We start from the raw sequence: 8,016 nt of genomic DNA, 5'->3' as shown, positions 1-8,016 counted from the left end.
CTTCACAAGATTTCAGGAGAAGTCAACACTCTTCTCACGCAAATGGTTTGGTTCAAATTGATAGTCTGTTGCAGTTTTTTTTTTTTTTCTCAGAGACAACGTTTTCATCTGTTCTCATTACTGCTGTCCTGGAAGATGACGGACTGACGCGTCCATATGTCTCCATCATATGAGTGTTCGGGAAGGTGACGTAATCGTGGTCTGGGGCGTCATCATTTTTTGTGTCAGGGAAGGTGATGTAATCACAGTCTAGGCGTCGTCATCAATTTTGGTGTTACGAAATGTGGTGTTCCGGAGGGTGACGTAGTCGTTTTCCGTGACGTCAGGGGTATCCTGTGGTAGAATGCTGTTCGTTGGTTTCCCCGGATGAACCTGGGAATGCAAAATATTCATGATCTGAGCTGTTGTCATCACTCATTTCGTCTGATGTCTGGATGTTGGAGTCAGCTTTCTGTATATCCAGATAGTCAGGCTCGGATGGACCAGCGCGTTTTTCAGTGATGTAGTCATTGATGCCTTGATTGTTCATGTCAAACCCTGATGCCCCGTCCTCTTGTGCACTATTGTCAGCCTTTCCCTGCCTCATATGGCCTCTACTTCGCAAGTTGGGTGGCCGTTTGTCAGCAGATCTTTTTGTAGATTCGGCAAAAGCAATAAACCGCCCTTCGTTGTTGTAATGTCCCACCTGATCTGGTGCCCTGAACACGACGTTATCCCAGGGTCTAGCACCCGCGGGCTGCCTGGTTCTGCGTTTGGCTGCGATGATCGACGATCGGCTCACATAGAGGCTGTCTCTTGACATGTCCGGGTTTCTGGGTCGTGTGAATCTACTGGCCCTCTTTTGTATTTCATTGTCGTAATTCCCGAATCCAAATTCAGACGTTTTCGTCGCAAAAACGTTAGAGCCTGTTGTGATGCCTTTGGTAAGCTTTCTTGACAATGACTCTCTTAGCTGCCTTTCGTTGTCATAAACCCGTTTACGCTGAGCCTCAGACGTCGCATGTCTTGAGACCTTAGTGCCCATGTGATTCCCCGCCGATTTCGTACCTGCCTGGCCACATCTTCGGCTGTCGTTGTCATAATGGCCCTCTTCTATCCCTTCTTCCACGACCGTGACTTTAGCTTTGCACATGGATGGTTTCAGTATCTTGCGGTTGATGCGTCTCGGTCTATGCGAAGGTGTTGCTTCAACAGCGTTGTCGGGTAGTGGGTGTGCTGGTGCGCGATGGGGCATCTTCCGCTGGTGATACTTTGGCGAAAGTTCATCGTCATTATCATAGACGTGCTCAGCTTCTCCGTCAGAGAACTGGTCGTTATTTTCATAAAGTTGATCTTCGGCGTCCTCGGCTGGAAGCTGGTCGTCATTTTCATAAGTTTTATCCCCGAAATCTCTGTCTGAAAACTGGTCGTCGTTTTCATAGATGCCCCTATTTCCAGAATCTTCTTCGTGTAAGAACTGGTCGTCGTTTTCGTAGGTCTTGTTATCTTCTTCAGCGTTTGACATCCGGTTGAATTCATCTCTGGATCTAACGTGCCTGTTTCGCTCTTTCGTTCGCGTTCTCACTTCTCTAACCGTCAAAGCGACAACCAGGATCACATAGACGACGAAGGAGCAGGACAGCACCACGTAAACAGAAATGTTACCGCGACTGTCTGGTTCTCCATGCGCTTTACCTGACAACAAGATGATGATGTTCTTATTCTCTCGTGTTACGTCATCGGTGTCTAGTCCTTCAACAGCGCTATGCGGTGTGGTCCCAGCGTGTTGCTGATGTGTTACCTTACCTTCTAGTGTATCACTCACCTGGACGTTGTTCATGGTTAGGTTGGAGGATGCAGACGCGCTCAGTGTGTGATTTCCTGTTACTCTGCACGTGTACGTACCTGCTGTGTCATTTGCTCCGCTTGTCGTGGTTATGTTTAATACAGAGTAACACACGGTTCGCTTCTCGTAGGTTCTCACGTTGGTAAATTTGCACTGTCGCATGATTGCTTTGGTGTACTGCTCCGTGTATTCAGATGTGGACGGAAGTTCTTCCCCGTTGGGTAGAAGCCACGAAAAGTGGAGACGCTCCTTACAGTCCGCCCGGCAAGTGAAGGAGACAGTCTCCTGTATGTTCACAGCTTGTGTGGTCGGAACGATAGATATTTTAGGTGCTTCGCATGTGAGGCTGTCCAAAGCACGCTCGTTCAGAAACGTTAGCCCTCCATTTTCAGGTGTACAGTAAACATCCCAACGCAAGTGCCTGTGTCTGAATATAAAGTCCCTTATTCCTAGAGCTGTGCAGTCGAACTTCTCCAGTACACCGGCCCCATTCAAGGTCAAAGATTCAGTGCGCTCGAATCTTTGTAAGTCTTCAAGTGGCGACTGGAGAATTTTATTGAGGCTAAGGTTGACTTCTATGACAGACTTGAGGATCCAGATGTCTTCCGGGATGCGAGGAAGACAATTTCCAGAAAGGTCCAGCTTTTCGAGTTTATGCAACTCAACAAAGGTCCCGTTGTCTACGGAACGAATGTGGTTTCTTTGAAGATCCAGAGTTCGAAGCTGTTGCAGTCCTCTGAATGTCCCGGCCTGGAGCTTCCGAATCTTGTTCCCACTTAGGTCGAGGGTCGTCAAATTTGGTAGCGCCTCGAATGAACCAAGATGAACCGTCGCCACTCGACTGTTTATGATGGCCAGAAAATGGAGGTTTGGGAGATAGGGAAGATGGTCGCGTGTGATGACTTTATAATCAATCATTTGAGACTTGATCACCAGAACCTGAAGAGTTACAGGTAGGAGAGTCGAGATTCCTTGGATATTCCCTTTCTTGGTGCAGTTGATCACTGTGGGGGGATTCTCCCCGCTTACATCGCAGCATTCAAAGTTAATACAAGAGAAGCAGGCGACAAAACGGACCATGAGCACAACTAACACTGCAAGCCTGGGCATTGTCATGTTATGTAGGCACCAACGGAAAGGTCGCCAATCGTAAAAGTCGTAACGGTTCTATCAATGTCATGAAATATACGATCTGAAGCTAGTTTCGACGGGATGGTGCATGCAAGATGCTGCGTCGTTGCGACATGTTTTAGATTGATACACACTTAAGGAAGCGTCAGAACTTGTAGACAGACACAAAATGCTCATCAATCATAGAAGGCGTGACGTTTCTACCAATGCCATGTAAGATACAATAGCTTAAGTCAGTCTCGCCTTTGCATGTGGTCCAGCCTTGAGTTTGGAAGAATCAATCTTATCAGATGTGAAATGCCCCGCCGTGGCAACAATGCCAGCAGTACTAGTGGCCCTGGCGCCCCACTCCTCCAAACCTGTACAAACCTGTATGTAATGCCTTGTACAGTGTGAAAAAAACAACCACACACTGTTTCCGAGCTCGGTCAAATCCGCAATCACCCGGCTAGACGGCTTTGTTCTGATTAAAGGTCTCGGAACCTTTCCGACCTGTACACAACCATGCCCAGTATCGCTCCGGGCCACGGAGACCATTTGGGATAAAAAGTCAGGCCCGGCCAAAATAAATATTGATAGAAAAGCTGACGCTGAATCCCCCTTCCTACTATTTTCTTCAACATAGAGAGCTTCAAATTTGTGTATGTGCGTTTTATGGTTAAAGTAATTTTGCTCACTGTTTTCGAAGTTGTTATATAATGTCCTGATATTAAACTTCTTTATGTCCTTGCAACACTGACTGTGTAAATGGTACCGTGCCAGAATTGTATTGAAAGAATGAATTAATCTTATATAATGTATAGAAAACTGAAACAAACAAAAAAACAATAGTTGTTGAGAAGTATACTGATCTTTGTCGCTGAAAGTTAGACATTTCTGTGCAAGTAGTGTCAGATCATATACTTATATAATCGGATTGAAAGCTAAATTGCCTTAGTAATTTATCATGAAAGTTCATCTGTGTTGATAGTAATTAAATCATAGTACAATGCTAAACGTTCTTCTCAAACAAGGGTAAACAAGGATCACATATTCAACAACCATTGTCGCCTTCTTCAGCATATACTGATGATCATGAACAAGGCAACAGTGGTCGTTGAAAATTTACTCTGTGCACACCTTTGTGTTGGACGAAAGTTAAGCATTGTACAGTAGAAGCCGCGTAATTGCACGGCCTATTCAGTGCCAGTGAATTTGGTGCAATTATTCGGTTGGTGCAATAATGCGAAGTTATCTAGCTGGTCCGCACCGGTTTGGGATTTGGGGATTCCGTGCAGTTAACAGAAGTGTGCGTTTATCCGTTGTGCAATTAACTGGCCATGGCTTCCACTGTACTATGCTTTATTGATTGTTATAGTCACTGTCTTCATCAATAACTAGAGTTCCACGAACACATACCCTCGCTAAATAAGACAACGAGTGCCAGCAAAGGATGATAGACATGGATATTAATATTATTTTCTTGCTTGTACTGAATGATTTTATAACATGGCATATATATTGTTTGTTTCGTCGTCACCGTTTATTGCGATTTAAACTTTTAGGCCTTAACTGTATCAAGAAATGTTATCTGCGTTTTTTTAGGAAGTTACGAGGAGGTTGCGTTTACAAAGCATTTGCTGTTGTTGTCTTTTACATTAAGTACAAGAAGCTACAAAATTGACCGGAATTGCAGCATCTTCGTATGGTTGCCAAGATGCAGCAATCAGTATACGCATGTAATTAATTCTTCAAACGTTTTCCAGCACTGTTTTCTGTCTTTTCCTTTTAAATCCACAATGCTCCGTCTTTAATATTGCATTTAGGGTGTGCCACACTAAACCAAGAAATCTGGTAGCCTCCTCAGCTCCTTCGACGCGCGTTGGCGTTTATTGTTGGGGTGGGCCAATTGGTGATTTTCAGGAAACGCGTCAAGGTTTTTATGCTGGGAAGGTACATGCATGTATGCCGCAAGGTCGCTGCCCTAGAAACCAGACTTTTATCCAGGGCCGGCAGAAAATCTGTTCGGCAGCCAAGGCAGGTCTTCCCGAGGACCTTAGATGAGCACCCGGCCAAGGAGAGTTTGCCGGCCATGGCTAGAAGTCTGCAGCTGGTTAATACATTACCGGGGTAAAAGATCGTGTTTCCGCCTGTTGTATCACGACTTTTCTCTTCTGGCATGTAGGTGGGCGGAAACGGAAACATGATTTGAAAAATCTGGGCTGATGACACCGAGCAGTAGCGAACATGCGCGTGTGAGGCTTAGCTTACATCCTAAGGTCTAGACAATTTTCCCAGAAATGTCTCATTTTAACTCCGGTTCTGCGCAATCGTAAATATTCATGAACATATGATCATGAGGAATGGCAACGGCCCTGGGTTAAGGTCAAGTGAGGTAAAGATACTGTAAATCTGAGTTTCTAACGTTAAAAGTACCACTCTACCACTCAGACCCTTTCACTCATCTATTAATTCACGATCAGGAAAAGTGATATCGAACCGGTTTAGCTCACTCGAGAGCTACGAGGGGCGTTCAATAAGTAATAACTCTGACTCACTTCCAGTTGTTTGATCTAAATGAAATTTTGAATGTGTAATGATTCATATCTCTATAGCTTACGTTGCAAAAAAGAGCTTTGAACTAATTGTGGTTTCTGATTTACTGGTGTTTGAACTCAGTTAGGCGTGAAATGGACCAGGTGTGAAATGGAGCCAGTTGAGTGTCGCGCAGTGATCCGGTTTTTGTATTTGAAAGGACGCACACCAAAGGAGACTTTTGATGAAATGAAAGAAACTTATGTGGTGATGATGCCCCATCATATGACCTTGTAAAACGCTGGCATCCTGAATTCAAACATGGCCGGAAGTCTGTGGAAACAGCTCCCAGACCTGGTCGTCCCTCTTCTGTCATTGATGAGGCATCTGTTGGAGGACCAACCTGGGGTGTCCTACAAAAACGGTGTCCAGAGCTGCATCAAACGATGGGAGAAATGCATAGCTCTGGGTGGTTCCTATGAAGAGAAAGACTAATAACTGTGCCAAGTTTCATTAATCTGCTGCTATGGGAAATGAGTCAGAGTTATTACTTATTGAACGTATTCTGCCACTGGTAATGACAGAGAAGACAGACGCTATGTACAGTATTTACAGATTCGTTCCGTCGGGAAAATTGCCCAAGCTCTTTTCGACAAGCACAATGAACTACTCCACAAGCAGAGGTTGAGTCGCGTAGATATAGAAGTAGTCGGAAAAATTACACCGGCGCTCCTCTAAAGTCTACTACTATATCTACGCGACTCAACCTTTGCTTGGAGAGTAACAGTGAACCACGACTTAACGTCCTTTCCTTTAAAGGACTGCAATCCTTTCCGCTAGCGTGTACGTCGGTTGAGCGGCACAGCCGGGAATTCACGGCTTCTAGTTCCAGAAGCAGGGCCACTAACCACTTGACTGGACTATTGCATGTCACTGTTTCATTTATACATTCGCATGTTCCTAGTGTAATGCATATCTGAGGGTGCATTGTAGGCCTTATCATAAGGCCAGTCTGTACATAACATGTGCAACATCCACATTACATTCCCTTACAATTATATGTGTAAGGCATTCTGCACAGACCCTTACGTTCAGTTATAATGTCATTAACATTCATATCTATAATTCAAAAGAAAACAGCACACAATTTTGAAATTTTCTTTGAAGTGTATTGCATGAAATCTTTCTGGTGAATCTGTATACTATAGTCTATAAATTGATACCTGGAATACTGACACACAGACGTCTGTATGGTCATTCGACTCATTACAGCATGCTATGAACGTGGGTTTTAGTGGCACTAGGCACAGGCGGTACAAAAATGCTATTACAAGGAAACGTAATGTGCCATAATAACATTAGCTGTTACCATGTCCTGTGCTATAACTTTAAGGCAATGTAAAGATGTCAAAGATACATTTGCAGATGATACTAAGAAATTGAATTTTTCACATGCGAATTTGAAGCACTTAGACTCAGAAATGACAGTCAATAGTGTAGAGAAGTGTCTACATTATACACATATAAAGACCACAATTTTTCATGGATGACTTATTTTTCTGAATATTGTATCGAATTTTGGTCCGAAAAGAATGTCATTTGAGAAATGAGTTGAGTGGACATTAATTATGAGCACCGCGTATCAATCTTCAAGCAGATGTAAGGATACAACTCAGTCTCTTTCAGTTACATGTTTTTGCAACATTTTGGACACATTTTTCATAGTGAATCTTTTAAATTTTGACCTCTTTATTGGCAGGATATATTAGATTTTGGACGAACATGAGCCTAAGACAGTTCCTAACATCTGCTTGTCTCACCTATCGCTCACTACATGTACATGCTGAAGACATCTGTGGAACTATAACATTCTTACCACTCTTTGTCTCTCCATCTAAATTCTACATTACATCAGGTCTAACTTCCTCTTGACAACTATCAGTCCTTCTATATTATTGCAACATGTGATATGTTGAGGTCTCTAAGGGCACTTATTAAATAGTTAGAACTAGTTATGTCTGTAACATGATGTTTTTGACCTAGCGGCAAACTGACTGGCCTTCTCAGGGATAGCACTTGTTAGCCCCTGGCAGCAAGAAATTGTTTATAATAACAAATTCTAGGTAGTACGATAATTATTATGGTATCGGAATGATTTTACTTGAATGTGTTCAGTATGTCATCTTTCCAAACTTGTCTAATAGTAACCAGTACAGTTAAAGTCTCCTATAAATCTACAGCTCACAATCATGTACATTTTTGCACTTTCTGAAAACTAAATTGCACTACAACATATACAAGATCAGATGCAGGAATGTTCCGTTGATCACAATCATATAAGAACAGACTTGAAGTAAAGAGTCAAATGTACAGTAACATTGCATACATGTAAAACAGAGCAGAGATATACAGAAACAACTAACAAATATACAAATGCAACGTTGCAGGGTACCACCTATCACCACTCTTCTATACTAACCCTGTATCACAGCCATTCTTGTTTTCATCATCTTGTTGAAAATTCTTTGGTTCGATGTAATATGTAA

Source organism: Branchiostoma floridae, chromosome 4 (assembly GCF_000003815.2).
Source record: "Branchiostoma floridae strain S238N-H82 chromosome 4, Bfl_VNyyK, whole genome shotgun sequence".
Taxonomy (NCBI): Eukaryota; Metazoa; Chordata; class Leptocardii; order Amphioxiformes; family Branchiostomatidae; genus Branchiostoma; species Branchiostoma floridae.
Note: the sequence above shows the minus strand (reverse complement) of the source record.